This window comes from Schistocerca gregaria, chromosome 2 (assembly GCF_023897955.1).
Source record: "Schistocerca gregaria isolate iqSchGreg1 chromosome 2, iqSchGreg1.2, whole genome shotgun sequence".
Lineage (NCBI taxonomy): Eukaryota > Metazoa > Arthropoda > Insecta > Orthoptera > Acrididae > Schistocerca > Schistocerca gregaria.
Genome location: NC_064921.1, coordinates 810,577,578 through 810,591,979, shown reverse-complemented (window position 1 = coordinate 810,591,979; position 14,402 = coordinate 810,577,578). Strand labels below are relative to the sequence as shown.

The 14,402-nt window shown below is 54.5% G+C and overlaps 34 non-coding genes across 34 annotated transcripts; 28 read left to right on the top strand and 6 right to left on the bottom strand.

Moving 5' to 3' along the window:
- Nucleotides 1–71: 71 nt before the first annotated feature.
- Trnag-gcc (transfer RNA glycine (anticodon GCC)) lies at nt 72–142 on the top strand. The gene has a single exon. It is a non-coding gene; the product is annotated as a tRNA-Gly (tRNA).
- A 381-nt stretch (nt 143–523) lies between these two features.
- On the top strand, nt 524–596 carry Trnam-cau (transfer RNA methionine (anticodon CAU)). Its single transcript has one exon. It is a non-coding gene; the product is annotated as a tRNA-Met (tRNA).
- A 296-nt stretch (nt 597–892) lies between these two features.
- Nucleotides 893–964, top strand: Trnae-uuc (transfer RNA glutamic acid (anticodon UUC)). The gene has a single exon. It is a non-coding gene; the product is annotated as a tRNA-Glu (tRNA).
- A 198-nt stretch (nt 965–1,162) lies between these two features.
- On the top strand, nt 1,163–1,236 carry Trnai-aau (transfer RNA isoleucine (anticodon AAU)). Its single transcript has one exon. It is a non-coding gene; the product is annotated as a tRNA-Ile (tRNA).
- A 601-nt stretch (nt 1,237–1,837) lies between these two features.
- On the bottom strand, nt 1,838–1,909 carry Trnag-ucc (transfer RNA glycine (anticodon UCC)). The gene has a single exon. It is a non-coding gene; the product is annotated as a tRNA-Gly (tRNA).
- Nucleotides 1,910–2,250: 341 nt separating this feature from the next.
- Trnag-gcc (transfer RNA glycine (anticodon GCC)) lies at nt 2,251–2,322 on the top strand. The gene has a single exon. It is a non-coding gene; the product is annotated as a tRNA-Gly (tRNA).
- A 381-nt stretch (nt 2,323–2,703) lies between these two features.
- Nucleotides 2,704–2,776, top strand: Trnam-cau (transfer RNA methionine (anticodon CAU)). The gene has a single exon. It is a non-coding gene; the product is annotated as a tRNA-Met (tRNA).
- A 296-nt stretch (nt 2,777–3,072) lies between these two features.
- Trnae-uuc (transfer RNA glutamic acid (anticodon UUC)) lies at nt 3,073–3,144 on the top strand. Its single transcript has one exon. It is a non-coding gene; the product is annotated as a tRNA-Glu (tRNA).
- Nucleotides 3,145–3,342: 198 nt separating this feature from the next.
- Trnai-aau (transfer RNA isoleucine (anticodon AAU)) lies at nt 3,343–3,416 on the top strand. The gene has a single exon. It is a non-coding gene; the product is annotated as a tRNA-Ile (tRNA).
- A 601-nt stretch (nt 3,417–4,017) lies between these two features.
- Trnag-ucc (transfer RNA glycine (anticodon UCC)) lies at nt 4,018–4,089 on the bottom strand. Its single transcript has one exon. It is a non-coding gene; the product is annotated as a tRNA-Gly (tRNA).
- A 341-nt stretch (nt 4,090–4,430) lies between these two features.
- On the top strand, nt 4,431–4,501 carry Trnag-gcc (transfer RNA glycine (anticodon GCC)). The gene has a single exon. It is a non-coding gene; the product is annotated as a tRNA-Gly (tRNA).
- Nucleotides 4,502–4,882: 381 nt separating this feature from the next.
- Trnam-cau (transfer RNA methionine (anticodon CAU)) lies at nt 4,883–4,955 on the top strand. The gene has a single exon. It is a non-coding gene; the product is annotated as a tRNA-Met (tRNA).
- A 296-nt stretch (nt 4,956–5,251) lies between these two features.
- On the top strand, nt 5,252–5,323 carry Trnae-uuc (transfer RNA glutamic acid (anticodon UUC)). The gene has a single exon. It is a non-coding gene; the product is annotated as a tRNA-Glu (tRNA).
- Nucleotides 5,324–5,521: 198 nt separating this feature from the next.
- On the top strand, nt 5,522–5,595 carry Trnai-aau (transfer RNA isoleucine (anticodon AAU)). The gene has a single exon. It is a non-coding gene; the product is annotated as a tRNA-Ile (tRNA).
- A 601-nt stretch (nt 5,596–6,196) lies between these two features.
- On the bottom strand, nt 6,197–6,268 carry Trnag-ucc (transfer RNA glycine (anticodon UCC)). The gene has a single exon. It is a non-coding gene; the product is annotated as a tRNA-Gly (tRNA).
- Nucleotides 6,269–6,609: 341 nt separating this feature from the next.
- Nucleotides 6,610–6,680, top strand: Trnag-gcc (transfer RNA glycine (anticodon GCC)). Its single transcript has one exon. It is a non-coding gene; the product is annotated as a tRNA-Gly (tRNA).
- A 381-nt stretch (nt 6,681–7,061) lies between these two features.
- Trnam-cau (transfer RNA methionine (anticodon CAU)) lies at nt 7,062–7,134 on the top strand. The gene has a single exon. It is a non-coding gene; the product is annotated as a tRNA-Met (tRNA).
- A 295-nt stretch (nt 7,135–7,429) lies between these two features.
- Nucleotides 7,430–7,501, top strand: Trnae-uuc (transfer RNA glutamic acid (anticodon UUC)). Its single transcript has one exon. It is a non-coding gene; the product is annotated as a tRNA-Glu (tRNA).
- Nucleotides 7,502–7,699: 198 nt separating this feature from the next.
- On the top strand, nt 7,700–7,773 carry Trnai-aau (transfer RNA isoleucine (anticodon AAU)). The gene has a single exon. It is a non-coding gene; the product is annotated as a tRNA-Ile (tRNA).
- Nucleotides 7,774–8,375: 602 nt separating this feature from the next.
- On the bottom strand, nt 8,376–8,447 carry Trnag-ucc (transfer RNA glycine (anticodon UCC)). Its single transcript has one exon. It is a non-coding gene; the product is annotated as a tRNA-Gly (tRNA).
- Nucleotides 8,448–8,788: 341 nt separating this feature from the next.
- Nucleotides 8,789–8,859, top strand: Trnag-gcc (transfer RNA glycine (anticodon GCC)). Its single transcript has one exon. It is a non-coding gene; the product is annotated as a tRNA-Gly (tRNA).
- Nucleotides 8,860–9,240: 381 nt separating this feature from the next.
- Nucleotides 9,241–9,313, top strand: Trnam-cau (transfer RNA methionine (anticodon CAU)). Its single transcript has one exon. It is a non-coding gene; the product is annotated as a tRNA-Met (tRNA).
- Nucleotides 9,314–9,608: 295 nt separating this feature from the next.
- Nucleotides 9,609–9,680, top strand: Trnae-uuc (transfer RNA glutamic acid (anticodon UUC)). The gene has a single exon. It is a non-coding gene; the product is annotated as a tRNA-Glu (tRNA).
- Nucleotides 9,681–9,878: 198 nt separating this feature from the next.
- Trnai-aau (transfer RNA isoleucine (anticodon AAU)) lies at nt 9,879–9,952 on the top strand. Its single transcript has one exon. It is a non-coding gene; the product is annotated as a tRNA-Ile (tRNA).
- A 601-nt stretch (nt 9,953–10,553) lies between these two features.
- On the bottom strand, nt 10,554–10,625 carry Trnag-ucc (transfer RNA glycine (anticodon UCC)). Its single transcript has one exon. It is a non-coding gene; the product is annotated as a tRNA-Gly (tRNA).
- A 341-nt stretch (nt 10,626–10,966) lies between these two features.
- On the top strand, nt 10,967–11,037 carry Trnag-gcc (transfer RNA glycine (anticodon GCC)). Its single transcript has one exon. It is a non-coding gene; the product is annotated as a tRNA-Gly (tRNA).
- A 381-nt stretch (nt 11,038–11,418) lies between these two features.
- Trnam-cau (transfer RNA methionine (anticodon CAU)) lies at nt 11,419–11,491 on the top strand. Its single transcript has one exon. It is a non-coding gene; the product is annotated as a tRNA-Met (tRNA).
- Nucleotides 11,492–11,787: 296 nt separating this feature from the next.
- Trnae-uuc (transfer RNA glutamic acid (anticodon UUC)) lies at nt 11,788–11,859 on the top strand. Its single transcript has one exon. It is a non-coding gene; the product is annotated as a tRNA-Glu (tRNA).
- Nucleotides 11,860–12,057: 198 nt separating this feature from the next.
- On the top strand, nt 12,058–12,131 carry Trnai-aau (transfer RNA isoleucine (anticodon AAU)). Its single transcript has one exon. It is a non-coding gene; the product is annotated as a tRNA-Ile (tRNA).
- Nucleotides 12,132–12,732: 601 nt separating this feature from the next.
- Trnag-ucc (transfer RNA glycine (anticodon UCC)) lies at nt 12,733–12,804 on the bottom strand. The gene has a single exon. It is a non-coding gene; the product is annotated as a tRNA-Gly (tRNA).
- A 341-nt stretch (nt 12,805–13,145) lies between these two features.
- Trnag-gcc (transfer RNA glycine (anticodon GCC)) lies at nt 13,146–13,216 on the top strand. The gene has a single exon. It is a non-coding gene; the product is annotated as a tRNA-Gly (tRNA).
- Nucleotides 13,217–13,597: 381 nt separating this feature from the next.
- Nucleotides 13,598–13,670, top strand: Trnam-cau (transfer RNA methionine (anticodon CAU)). The gene has a single exon. It is a non-coding gene; the product is annotated as a tRNA-Met (tRNA).
- A 295-nt stretch (nt 13,671–13,965) lies between these two features.
- On the top strand, nt 13,966–14,037 carry Trnae-uuc (transfer RNA glutamic acid (anticodon UUC)). The gene has a single exon. It is a non-coding gene; the product is annotated as a tRNA-Glu (tRNA).
- Nucleotides 14,038–14,235: 198 nt separating this feature from the next.
- Trnai-aau (transfer RNA isoleucine (anticodon AAU)) lies at nt 14,236–14,309 on the top strand. The gene has a single exon. It is a non-coding gene; the product is annotated as a tRNA-Ile (tRNA).
- The last annotated feature ends 93 nt before the right edge of the window (nt 14,310–14,402 follow it).

Genomic DNA, 14,402 nt, shown 5'->3' with positions numbered 1-14,402 from the left:
CGCTTGACGACAGTCCCACTTTCCCTCAAGACAACTGCTCGGGAAGCAGCGCGAAGTTGCTACCGCCCGGAGCATCGGTGGTTCAGTGGTAGAATGCTCGCCTGCCACGCGGGCGGCCCGGGTTCGATTCCCGGCCGATGCATCATTTTGCTTTTCCCGCGGTAATGCTGCCGTGTGGCTTGCGCGCTTTACATGCACGATCCACAAGAATGTATAGCTGGATTCCTTTGAGAAGAACCGAGAACGCAGCACTAGCGGGTCCCCACTGGGACGCTCGCATCATGTTCTACAGACTAGCGTCGGCCTGGCCTCACAAGTTGCTGTGTCCAGGTGCCTCCGAGGCACTGAACTTTAACGACAAGGAGTGCTGCCTATCGTTGCAAAAGCTGCAGCAACACCGCAATCAACTGGGCCGGCAATGCACGTGTAGCAAACAGAACACGTTATCCAGGAAGTACAGTGTCTTCACGTCTAACATTGGGTGTGGTACTTACCCAGCTTCCAGGACAAACGCTTCACCGGTGCCTCGGTAGCGCAGTAGGCAGCGCGTAAGTCTCATAATCTTAAGGTCGTGAGTTCGATCCTCACCCGGGGCATTTAATTTTCTGTGACCGATGGTGGTGCTGTTGCTAGGACCCCAATTTATTTCTTGTTTGTTATCCACAACGCTTCAGCGGGAAAATGTTTACTTCCTGTTATTGCTACTTACAGCTTCCCTTTTCCTCTTCTCCCAGCAGAGCATGAAGCCAAAAGCATTGCTCTGAGACGTTTGAGGTGCGCGCCTTGCCAGTCAGCATGCGCAAAGATGCTCGCAAAGAGAGATGGGCGCCGACGCGGGAATCGGCACGAAATGGGCCAAGGGGCCGTCCGAACCGTCGAAGAAATGCACACATCCGGTGTGGTCTAGTGGCTAGGATACCTGGCTTTCACCCAGGAGGCCCGGGTTCGATTCCCGGTACCGGAACGGAATTTTTTCCACACTAATCGTGACGAGTTTGAGCTGTCAGAGCTGCCGTTTCCCGTCCTGCGAGCAATATAGCTACTGCTTCGTGACAGTCAGCAGGATATAGACGAGGGAAGCAGACACACGACTGCCATAGAAATGGTGTATGGCTTCATGCCACACGGTTCCAGCGTAGGGCTGAGCAACTGCATCTGTCGAGGCCCGTTAGCTCAGTTGGTTAGAGCGTCGAGCTAATAACGCGAAGGTCGTGGGTTCGATCCCCCCACCGGCCACTACGCTTTTACTACTACGAAAAGGCAGCGCCGATTTCAGCTGGCGAGTGTGATGACCAAAAGATCATCACCCTGCGTGGAAGTTGACAGAGGTTCCGAACCCGACCTGTCGGGAAGCGCTACAGCATTCACTCGCCAATGGCCATAGTGTGCTCAATACACTGGTTCTCAACCGATAAAGAGAAAATGAAAGGAAATGTCCGATTGCCGATGCGTAACAACTTTGGCCCTTGTCAGTACTTGGGCGGGTGAGTGCATCGGAACACAGGGTACTGTTGGCAGTTTTACTTCGTATTTTTCTTTCTCCTTTATTTTCGGAGCCACAGCCCGATTCGGTCATGGAGACGCCACCGTGAAATGAAGGGGCGTGCCGTGTGTCCATCGCCTCGCCTCGCCTCTCCTTACCTCTCTCAGTCGTTTCTCGTGCTTGTTGTTTTGATATAGGCCGATTTGAGAGCGTCAGCTCTCGCGTCAGCCGAGCAAAGTCGAGACAAGTCGAGACACACTACAGGCTGGTCTGCAGCGAGTAACAGGGAGGGGAAAAAAACATTAATTTCAAGGCGCGTGGCAAAAGTACTCAAACGCGAAATTAAAAGCCTGCTGCGGTGGCCGGGAATCGAACCCGGATCAACTGCTTGGAAGGCAACTATGCTGACCATTACACCACCACCGCACAAGCGAGCGCCCCGGCGCCGCACTGTGTCGGCTTCCCGCCTGTCGGCAGCGGCCGAAGGTGGTGGTACCTGGCAGGCGCATTTCGAGGTAGGCTAGGGGAGCACATCCAGACGCATTCGGACAGCATATCCGCGCACATTTCGCATCCTTTGGCAAGAGTCGGCTCCGGCGACGCAAGAGTACCCAGAGGATCGCGTTCTGGCGGCGATTTTAAGCAGTACAGTGCAGGGTTCAGCGTCTGCAGCATCTTCTCGACAGAATGCTATGGCGCTTGACGACAGTCCCACTTTCCCTCAAGACAACTGCTCGGGAAGCAGCGCGAAGTTGCTACCGCCCGGAGCATCGGTGGTTCAGTGGTAGAATGCTCGCCTGCCACGCGGGCGTCCCCGGGTTCGATTCCCGGCCGATGCATCATTTTGCTTTTCCCGCGGTAATGCTGCCGTGTGGCTTGCGCGCTTTACATGCACGATCCACAAGAATGTATAGCTGGATTCCTTTGAGAAGAACCGAGAACGCAGCACTAGCGGGTCCCCACTGGGACGCTCGCATCATGTTCTACAGACTAGCGTCGGCCTGGCCTCACAAGTTGCTGTGTCCAGGTGCCTCCGAGGCACTGAACTTTAACGTCAAGGAGTGCTGCCTATCGTTGCAAAAGCTGCAGCAACACCGCAATCAACTGGGCCGGCAATGCACGTGTAGCAAACAGAACACGTTATCCAGGAAGTACAGTGTCTTCACGTCTAACATTGGGTGTGGTACTTACCCAGCTTCCAGGACAAACGCTTCACCGGTGCCTCGGTAGCGCAGTAGGCAGCGCGTAAGTCTCATAATCTTAAGGTCGTGAGTTCGATCCTCACCCGGGGCATTTAATTTTCTGTGACCGATGGTGGTGCTGTTGCTAGGACCCCAATTTATTTCTTGTTTGTTATCCACAACGCTTCAGCGGGAAAATGTTTACTTCCTGTTATTGCTACTTACAGCTTCCCTTTTCCTCTTCTCCCAGCAGAGCATGAAGCCAAAAGCATTGCTCTGAGACGTTTGAGGTGCGCGCCTTGCCAGTCAGCATGCGCAAAGATGCTCGCAAAGAGAGATGGGCGCCGACGCGGGAATCGGCACGAAATGGGCCAAGGGGCCGTCCGAACCGTCGAAGAAATGCACACATCCGGTGTGGTCTAGTGGCTAGGATACCTGGCTTTCACCCAGGAGGCCCGGGTTCGATTCCCGGTACCGGAACCGAATTTTTTCCACACTAATCGTGACGAGTTTGAGCTGTCAGAGCTGCCGTTTCCCGTCCTGCGAGCAATATAGCTACTGCTTCGTGACAGTCAGCAGGATATAGACGAGGGAAGCAGACACACGACTGCCATAGAAATGGTGTATGGCTTCATGCCACACGGTTCCAGCGTAGGGCTGAGCAACTGCATCTGTCGAGGCCCGTTAGCTCAGTTGGTTAGAGCGTCGTGCTAATAACGCGAAGGTCGTGGGTTCGATCCCCCCACGGGCCACTACGCTTTTACTACTACGAAAAGGCAGCGCCGATTTCAGCTGGCGAGTGTGATGACCAAAAGATCATCACCCTGCGTGGAAGTTGACAGAGGTTCCGAACCCGACCTGTCGGGAAGCGCTACAGCATTCACTCGCCAATGGCCATAGTGTGCTCAATACACTGGTTCTCAACCGATAAAGAGAAAATGAAAGGAAATGTCCGATTGCCGATGCGTAACAACTTTGGCCCTTGTCAGTACTTGGGCGGGTGAGTGCATCGGAACACAGGGTACTGTTGGCAGTTTTACTTCGTATTTTTCTTTCTCCTTTATTTTCGGAGCCACAGCCCGATTCGGTCATGGAGACGCCACCGTGAAATGAAGGGGCGTGCCGTGTGTCCATCGCCTCGCCTCGCCTCTCCTTACCTCTCTCAGTCGTTTCTCGTGCTTGTTGTTTTGATATAGGCCGATTTGAGAGCGTCAGCTCTCGCGTCAGCCGAGCAAAGTCGAGACAAGTCGAGACACACTACAGGCTGGTCTGCAGCGAGTAACAGGGAGGGGAAAAAAACATTAATTTCAAGGCGCGTGGCAAAAGTACTCAAACGCGAAATTAAAAGCCTGCTGCGGTGGCCGGGAATCGAACCCGGATCAACTGCTTGGAAGGCAACTATGCTGACCATTACACCACCACCGCACAAGCGAGCGCCCCGGCGCCGCACTGTGTCGGCTTCCCGCCTGTCGGCAGCGGCCGAAGGTGGTGGTACCTGGCAGGCGCATTTCGAGGTAGGCTAGGGGAGCACATCCAGACGCATTCGGACAGCATATCCGCGCACATTTCGCATCCTTTGGCAAGAGTCGGCTCCGGCGACGCAAGAGTACCCAGAGGATCGCGTTCTGGCGGCGATTTTAAGCAGTACAGTGCAGGGTTCAGCGTCTGCAGCATCTTCTCGACAGAATGCTATGGCGCTTGACGACAGTCCCACTTTCCCTCAAGACAACTGCTCGGGAAGCAGCGCGAAGTTGCTACCGCCCGGAGCATCGGTGTTTCAGTGGTAGAATGCTCGCCTGCCACGCGGGCGGCCCGGGTTCGATTCCCGGCCGATGCATCATTTTGCTTTTCCCGCGGTAATGCTGCCGTGTGGCTTGCGCGCTTTACATGCACGATCCACAAGAATGTATAGCTGGATTCCTTTGAGAAGAACCGAGAACGCAGCACTAGCGGGTCCCCACTGGGACGCTCGCATCATGTTCTACAGACTAGCGTCGGCCTGGCCTCACAAGTTGCTGTGTCCAGGTGCCTCCGAGGCACTGAACTTTAACGACAAGGAGTGCTGCCTATCGTTGCAAAAGCTGCAGCAACACCGCAATCAACTGGGCCGGCAATGCACGTGTAGCAAACAGAACACGTTATCCAGGAAGTACAGTGTCTTCACGTCTAACATTGGGTGTGGTACTTACCCAGCTTCCAGGACAAACGCTTCACCGGTGCCTCGGTAGCGCAGTAGGCAGCGCGTAAGTCTCATAATCTTAAGGTCGTGAGTTCGATCCTCACCCGGGGCATTTAATTTTCTGTGACCGATGGTGGTGCTGTTGCTAGGACCCCAATTTATTTCTTGTTTGTTATCCACAACGCTTCAGCGGGAAAATGTTTACTTCCTGTTATTGCTACTTACAGCTTCCCTTTTCCTCTTCTCCCAGCAGAGCATGAAGCCAAAAGCATTGCTCTGAGACGTTTGAGGTGCGCGCCTTGCCAGTCAGCATGCGCAAAGATGCTCGCAAAGAGAGATGGGCGCCGACGCGGGAATCGGCACGAAATGGGCCAAGGGGCCGTCCGAACCGTCGAAAAAATGCACACATCCGGTGTTGTCTAGTGGCTAGGATACCTGGCTTTCACCCAGGAGGCCCGGGTTCGATTCCCGGTACCGGAACGGAATTTTTTCCACACTAATCGTGACGAGTTTGAGCTGTCAGAGCTGCCGTTTCCCGTCCTGCGAGCAATATAGCTACTGCTTCGTGACAGTCAGCAGGATATAGACGAGGGAAGCAGACACACGACTGCCATAGAAATGGTGTATGGCTTCATGCCACACGGTTCCAGCGTAGGGCTGAGCAACTGCATCTGTCGAGGCCCGTTAGCTCAGTTGGTTAGAGCGTCGTGCTAATAACGCGAAGGTCGTGGGTTCGATCCCCCCACGGGCCACTACGCTTTTACTACTACGAAAAGGCAGCGCCGATTTCAGCTGGCGAGTGTGATGACCAAAAGATCATCACCCTGCGTGGAAGTTGACAGAGGTTCCGAACCCGACCTGTCGGGAAGCGCTACAGCATTCACTCGCCAATGGCCATAGTGTGCTCAATACACTGGTTCTCAACCGATAAAGAGAAAATGAAAGGAAATGTCCGATTGCCGATGCGTAACAACTTTGGCCCTTGTCAGTACTTGGGCGGGTGAGTGCATCGGAACACAGGGTACTGTTGGCAGTTTTACTTCGTATTTTTCTTTCTCCTTTATTTTCGGAGCCACAGCCCGATTCGGTCATGGAGACGCCACCGTGAAATGAAGGGGCGTGCCGTGTGTCCATCGCCTCGCCTCGCCTCTCCTTACCTCTCTCAGTCGTTTCTCGTGCTTGTTGTTTTGATATAGGCCGATTTGAGAGCGTCAGCTCTCGCGTCAGCCGAGCAAAGTCGAGACAAGTCGAGACACACTACAGGCTGGTCTGCAGCGAGTAACAGGGAGGGGAAAAAAACATTAATTTCAAGGCGCGTGGCAAAAGTACTCAAACGCGAAATTAAAAGCCTGCTGCGGTGGCCGGGAATCGAACCCGGATCAACTGCTTGGAAGGCAACTATGCTGACCATTACACCACCACCGCACAAGCGAGCGCCCCGGCGCCGCACTGTGTCGGCTTCCCGCCTGTCGGCAGCGGCCGAAGGTGGTGGTACCTGGCAGGCGCATTTCGAGGTAGGCTAGGGGAGCACATCCAGACGCATTCGGACAGCATATCCGCGCACATTTCGCATCCTTTGGCAAGAGTCGGCTCCGGCGACGCAAGAGTACCCAGAGGATCGCGTTCTGGCGGCGATTTTAAGCAGTACAGTGCAGGGTTCAGCGTCTGCAGCATCTTCTCGACAGAATGCTATGGCGCTTGACGACAGTCCCACTTTCCCTCAAGACAACTGCTCGGGAAGCAGCGCGAAGTTGCTACCGCCCGGAGCATCGGTGGTTCAGTGGTAGAATGCTCGCCTGCCACGCGGGCGGCCCGGGTTCGATTCCCGGCCGATGCATCATTTTGCTTTTCCCGCGGTAATGCTGCCGTGTGGCTTGCGCGCTTTACATGCACGATCCACAAGAATGTATAGCTGGATTCCTTTGAGAAGAACCGAGAACGCAGCACTAGCGGGTCCCCACTAGGACGCTCGCATCATGTTCTACAGACTAGCGTCGGCCTGGCCTCACAAGTTGCTGTGTCCAGGTGCCTCCGAGGCACTGAACTTTAACGACAAGGAGTGCTGCCTATCGTTGCAAAAGCTGCAGCAACACCGCAATCAACTGGGCCGGCAATGCACGTGTAGCAAACAGAACACGTTATCCAGGAAGTACAGTGTCTTCACGTCTAACATTGGGTGTGGTACTTACCCAGCTTCCAGGACAAACGCTTCACCGGTGCCTCGGTAGCGCAGTAGGCAGCGCGTAAGTCTCATAATCTTAAGGTCGTGAGTTCGATCCTCACCCGGGGCATTTAATTTTCTGTGACCGATGGTGGTGCTGTTGCTAGGACCCCAATTTATTTCTTGTTTGTTATCCACAACGCTTCAGCGGGAAAATGTTTACTTCCTGTTATTGCTACTTACAGCTTCCCTTTTCCTCTTCTCCCAGCAGAGCATGAAGCCAAAAGCATTGCTCTGAGACGTTTGAGGTGCGCGCCTTGCCAGTCAGCATGCGCAAAGATGCTCGCAAAGAGAGATGGGCGCCGACGCGGGAATCGGCACGAAATGGGCCAAGGGGCCGTCCGAACCGTCGAAGAAATGCACACTCCGGTGTGGTCTAGTGGCTAGGATACCTGGCTTTCACCCAGGAGGCCCGGGTTCGATTCCCGGTACCGGAACGGAATTTTTTCCACACTAATCGTGACGAGTTTGAGCTGTCAGAGCTGCCGTTTCCCGTCCTGCGAGCAATATAGCTACTGCTTCGTGACAGTCAGCAGGATATAGACGAGGGAAGCAGACACACGACTGCCATAGAAATGGTGTATGGCTTCATGCCACACGGTTCCAGCGTAGGGCTGAGCAACTGCATCTGTCGAGGCCCGTTAGCTCAGTTGGTTAGAGCGTCGTGCTAATAACGCGAAGGTCGTGGGTTCGATCCCCCCACGGGCCACTACGCTTTTACTACTACGAAAAGGCAGCGCCGATTTCAGCTGGCGAGTGTGATGACCAAAAGATCATCACCCTGCGTGGAAGTTGACAGAGGTTCCGAACCCGACCTGTCGGGAAGCGCTACAGCATTCACTCGCCAATGGCCATAGTGTGCTCAATACACTGGTTCTCAACCGATAAAGAGAAAATGAAAGGAAATGTCCGATTGCCGATGCGTAACAACTTTGGCCCTTGTCAGTACTTGGGCGGGTGAGTGCATCGGAACACAGGGTACTGTTGGCAGTTTTACTTCGTATTTTTCTTTCTCCTTTATTTTCGGAGCCACAGCCCGATTCGGTCATGGAGACGCCACCGTGAAATGAAGGGGCGTGCCGTGTGTCCATCGCCTCGCCTCGCCTCTCCTTACCTCTCTCAGTCGTTTCTCGTGCTTGTTGTTTTGATATAGGCCGATTTGAGAGCGTCAGCTCTCGCGTCAGCCGAGCAAAGTCGAGACAAGTCGAGACACACTACAGGCTGGTCTGCAGCGAGTAACAGGGAGGGGAAAAAAAACATTAATTTCAAGGCGCGTGGCAAAAGTACTCAAACGCGAAATTAAAAGCCTGCTGCGGTGGCCGGGAATCGAACCCGGATCAACTGCTTGGAAGGCAACTATGCTGACCATTACACCACCACCGCACAAGCGAGCGCCCCGGCGCCGCACTGTGTCGGCTTCCCGCCTGTCGGCAGCGGCCGAAGGTGGTGGTACCTGGCAGGCGCATTTCGAGGTAGGCTAGGGGAGCACATCCAGACGCATTCGGACAGCATATCCGCGCACATTTCGCATCCTTTGGCAAGAGTCGGCTCCGGCGACGCAAGAGTACCCAGAGGATCGCGTTCTGGCGGCGATTTTAAGCAGTACAGTGCAGGGTTCAGCGTCTGCAGCATCTTCTCGACAGAATGCTATGGCGCTTGACGACAGTCCCACTTTCCCTCAAGACAACTGCTCGGGAAGCAGCGCGAAGTTGCTACCGCCCGGAGCATCGGTGGTTCAGTGGTAGAATGCTCGCCTGCCACGCGGGCGGCCCGGGTTCGATTCCCGGCCGATGCATCATTTTGCTTTTCCCGCGGTAATGCTGCCGTGTGGCTTGCGCGCTTTACATGCACGATCCACAAGAATGTATAGCTGGATTCCTTTGAGAAGAACCGAGAACGCAGCACTAGCGGGTCCCCACTAGGACGCTCGCATCATGTTCTACAGACTAGCGTCGGCCTGGCCTCACAAGTTGCTGTGTCCAGGTGCCTCCGAGGCACTGAACTTTAACGACAAGGAGTGCTGCCTATCGTTGCAAAAGCTGCAGCAACACCGCAATCAACTGGGCCGGCAATGCACGTGTAGCAAACAGAACACGTTATCCAGGAAGTACAGTGTCTTCACGTCTAACATTGGGTGTGGTACTTACCCAGCTTCCAGGACAAACGCTTCACCGGTGCCTCGGTAGCGCAGTAGGCAGCGCGTAAGTCTCATAATCTTAAGGTCGTGAGTTCGATCCTCACCCGGGGCATTTAATTTTCTGTGACCGATGGTGGTGCTGTTGCTAGGACCCCAATTTATTTCTTGTTTGTTATCCACAACGCTTCAGCGGGAAAATGTTTACTTCCTGTTATTGCTACTTACAGCTTCCCTTTTCCTCTTCTCCCAGCAGAGCATGAAGCCAAAAGCATTGCTCTGAGACGTTTGAGGTGCGCGCCTTGCCAGTCAGCATGCGCAAAGATGCTCGCAAAGAGAGATGGGCGCCGACGCGGGAATCGGCACGAAATGGGCCAAGGGGCCGTCCGAACCGTCGAAGAAATGCACACTCCGGTGTGGTCTAGTGGCTAGGATACCTGGCTTTCACCCAGGAGGCCCGGGTTCGATTCCCGGTACCGGAACGGAATTTTTTCCACACTAATCGTGACGAGTTTGAGCTGTCAGAGCTGCCGTTTCCCGTCCTGCGAGCAATATAGCTACTGCTTCGTGACAGTCAGCAGGATATAGACGAGGGAAGCAGACACACGACTGCCATAGAAATGGTGTATGGCTTCATGCCACACGGTTCCAGCGTAGGGCTGAGCAACTGCATCTGTCGAGGCCCGTTAGCTCAGTTGGTTAGAGCGTCGTGCTAATAACGCGAAGGTCGTGGGTTCGATCCCCCCACGGGCCACTACGCTTTTACTACTACGAAAAGGCAGCGCCGATTTCAGCTGGCGAGTGTGATGACCAAAAGATCATCACCCTGCGTGGAAGTTGACAGAGGTTCCGAACCCGACCTGTCGGGAAGCGCTACAGCATTCACTCGCCAATGGCCATAGTGTGCTCAATACACTGGTTCTCAACCGATAAAGAGAAAATGAAAGGAAATGTCCGATTGCCGATGCGTAACAACTTTGGCCCTTGTCAGTACTTGGGCGGGTGAGTGCATCGGAACACAGGGTACTGTTGGCAGTTTTACTTCGTATTTTTCTTTCTCCTTTATTTTCGGAGCCACAGCCCGATTCGGTCATGGAGACGCCACCGTGAAATGAAGGGGCGTGCCGTGTGTCCATCGCCTCGCCTCGCCTCTCCTTACCTCTCTCAGTCGTTTCTCGTGCTTGTTGTTTTGATATAGGCCGATTTGAGAGCGTCAGCTCTCGCGTCAGCCGAGCAAAGTCGAGACAAGTCGAGACACACTACAGGCTGGTCTGCAGCGAGTAACAGGGAGGGGAAAAAAACATTAATTTCAAGGCGCGTGGCAAAAGTACTCAAACGCGAAATTAAAAGCCTGCTGCGGTGGCCGGGAATCGAACCCGGATCAACTGCTTGGAAGGCAACTATGCTGACCATTACACCACCACCGCACAAGCGAGCGCCCCGGCGCCGCACTGTGTCGGCTTCCCGCCTGTCGGCAGCGGCCGAAGGTGGTGGTACCTGGCAGGCGCATTTCGAGGTAGGCTAGGGGAGCACATCCAGACGCATTCGGACAGCATATCCGCGCACATTTCGCATCCTTTGGCAAGAGTCGGCTCCGGCGACGCAAGAGTACCCAGAGGATCGCGTTCTGGCGGCGATTTTAAGCAGTACAGTGCAGGGTTCAGCGTCTGCAGCATCTTCTCGACAGAATGCTATGGCGCTTGACGACAGTCCCACTTTCCCTCAAGACAACTGCTCGGGAAGCAGCGCGAAGTTGCTACCGCCCGGAGCATCGGTGGTTCAGTGGTAGAATGCTCGCCTGCCACGCGGGCGGCCCGGGTTCGATTCCCGGCCGATGCATCATTTTGCTTTTCCCGCGGTAATGCTGCCGTGTGGCTTGCGCGCTTTACATGCACGATCCACAAGAATGTATAGCTGGATTCCTTTGAGAAGAACCGAGAACGCAGCACTAGCGGGTCCCCACTGGGACGCTCGCATCATGTTCTACAGACTAGCGTCGGCCTGGCCTCACAAGTTGCTGTGTCCAGGTGCCTCCGAGGCACTGAACTTTAACGACAAGGAGTGCTGCCTATCGTTGCAAAAGCTGCAGCAACACCGCAATCAACTGGGCCGGCAATGCACGTGTAGCAAACAGAACACGTTATCCAGGAAGTACAGTGTCTTCACGTCTAACATTGGGTGTGGTACTTACCCAGCTTCCAGGACAAACGCTTCACCGGTGCCTCGGTAGCGCAGTAGGCAGCGCGTAAGTCTCATAATCTTAAGGTCGTGAGTTCGATCCTCACCCGGGGCATTTAATTTTCTGTGACCGATGGTGGTGCTGTTGCTAGGACCCCAATTTATTTCTTGTTTGTTATCCACAACGCTTCAGCGGGAAAATGTTTACTTCCTGTTATTGCTACTTACAGCTTCCCTTTTCCTCTTCTCCCAGCAGAGCATGAAGCCAAAAGCATTGCTCTGAGACGTTTGAGGTGCGCGCCTTGCCAGTCAGCATGCGCAAAGATGCTCGCAAAGAGAGATGGGCGCCGACGCGGGAATCGGCACGAAATGGGCCAAGGGGCCGTCCGAACCGTCGAAAAAATGCACACATCCGGTGTTGTCTAGTGGCTAGGATACCTGGCTTTCACCCAGGAGGCCCGGGTTCGATTCCCGGTACCGGAACGGAATTTTTTCCACACTAATCGTGACGAGTTTGAGCTGTCAGAGCTGCCGTTTCCCGTCCTGCGAGCAATATAGCTACTGCTTCGTGACAGTCAGCAGGATATAGACGAGGGAAGCAGACACACGACTGCCATAGAAATGGTGTATGGCTTCATGCCACACGGTTCCAGCGTAGGGCTGAGCAACTGCATCTGTCGAGGCCCGTTAGCTCAGTTGGTTAGAGCGTCGTGCTAATAACGCGAAGGTCGTGGGTTCGATCCCCCCACGGGCCACTACGCTTTTACTACTACGAAAAGGCAGCGCCGATTTCAGCTGGCGAGTGTGATGACCAAAAGATCATCACCCTGCGTGGAAGTTGACAGAGGTTCCGAACCCGACCTGTCGGGAAGCGCTACAGCATTCACTCGCCAATGGCCATAGTGTGCTCAATACACTGGTTCTCAACCGATAAAGAGAAAATGAAAGGAAATGTCCGATTGCCGATGCGTAACAACTTTGGCCCTTGTCAGTACTTGGGCGGGTGAGTGCATCGGAACACAGGGTACTGTTGGCAGTTTTACTTCGTATTTTTCTTTCTCCTTTATTTTCGGAGCCACAGCCCGATTCGGTCATGGAGACGCCACCGTGAAATGAAGGGGCGTGCCGTGTGTCCATCGCCTCGCCTCGCCTCTCCTTACCTCTCTCAGTCGTTTCTCGTGCTTGTTGTTTTGATATAGGCCGATTTGAGAGCGTCAGCTCTCGCGTCAGCCGAGCAAAGTCGAGACAAGTCGAGACACACTACAGGCTGGTCTGCAGCGAGTAACAGGGAGGGGAAAAAAACATTAATTTCAAGGCGCGTGGCAAAAGTACTCAAACGCGAAATTAAAAGCCTGCTGCGGTGGCCGGGAATCGAACCCGGATCAACTGCTTGGAAGGCAACTATGCTGACCATTACACCACCACCGCACAAGCGAGCGCCCCGGCGCCGCACTGTGTCGGCTTCCCGCCTGTCGGCAGCGGCCGAAGGTGGTGGTACCTGGCAGGCGCATTTCGAGGTAGGCTAGGGGAGCACATCCAGACGCATTCGGACAGCATATCCGCGCACATTTCGCATCCTTTGGCAAGAGTCGGCTCCGGCGACGCAAGAGTACCCAGAGGATCGCGTTCTGGCGGCGATTTTAAGCAGTACAGTGCAGGGTTCAGCGTCTGCAGCATCTTCTCGACAGAATGCTATGGCGCTTGACGACAGTCCCACTTTCCCTCAAGACAACTGCTCGGGAAGCAGCGCGAAGTTGCTACCGCCCGGAGCATCGGTGGTTCAGTGGTAGAATGCTCGCCTGCCACGCGGGCGGCCCGGGTTCGATTCCCGGCCGATGCATCATTTTGCTTTTCCCGCGGTAATGCTGCCGTGTGGCTTGCGCGCTTTACATGCACGATCCACAAGAATGTATAGCTGGATTCCTTTGAGAAGAACCGAGAACGCAGCACTAGCGGGTCCCCACTAGGACGCTCGCATCATGTTCTACAGACTAGCGTCGGCCTGGCCTCACAAGTTGCTGTGTCCAGGTGCCTCCGAGGCACTGAACTTTAACGACAAGGAGTGCTGCCTATCGTTGCAAAAGCTGCAGCAACACCGCAATCAACTGGGCCGGCAATGCACGTGTAGCAAACAGAACACGTTATCCAGGAAGTACAGTGTCTTCACGTCTAACATTGGGTGTGGTACTTACCCAGCTTCCAGGACAAACGCTTCACCGGTGCCTCGGTAGCGCAGTAGGCAGCGCGTAAGTCTCATAATCTTAAGGTCGTGAGTTCGATCCTCACCCGGGGCATTTAATTTTCTGTGACCGATGGTGGTGCTGTTGCTAGGACCCCAATTTATTTCTTGTTTGTTATCCACAACGCTTCAGCGGGAAAATGTTTACTTCCTGTTATTGCTACTTACAGCTTCCCTTTTCCTCTTCTCCCAGCAGAGCATGAAGCCAAAAGCATTGCTCTGAGACGTTTGAGGTGCGCGCCTTGCCAGTCAGCATGCGCAAAGATGCTCGCAAAGAGAGATGGGCGCCGACGCGGGAATCGGCACGAAATGGGCCAAGGGGCCGTCCGAACCGTCGAAGAAATGCACACTCCGGTGTGGTCTAGTGGCTAGGATACCTGGCTTTCACCCAGGAGGCCCGGGTTCGATTCCCGGTACCGGAACGGAATTTTTTCCACACTAATCGTGACGAGTTTGAGCTGTCAGAGCTGCCGTTTCCCGTCCTGCGAGCAATATAGCTACTGCTTCGTGACAGTCAGCAGGATATAGACGAGGGAAGCAGACACACGACTGCCATAGAAATGGTGTATGGCTTCATGCCACACGGTTCCAGCGTAGGGCTGAGCAACTGCATCTGTCGAGGCCCGTTAGCTCAGTTGGTTAGAGCGTCGTGCTAATAACGCGAAGGTCGTGGGTTCGATCCCCCCACGGGCCACTACGCTTTTACTACTACGAAAAGGCAGCGCCGATTTCAGCTGGCGAGTGTGATGACCAAAAGATCATCACCCTGCGTGGAAGTTGACAGAGG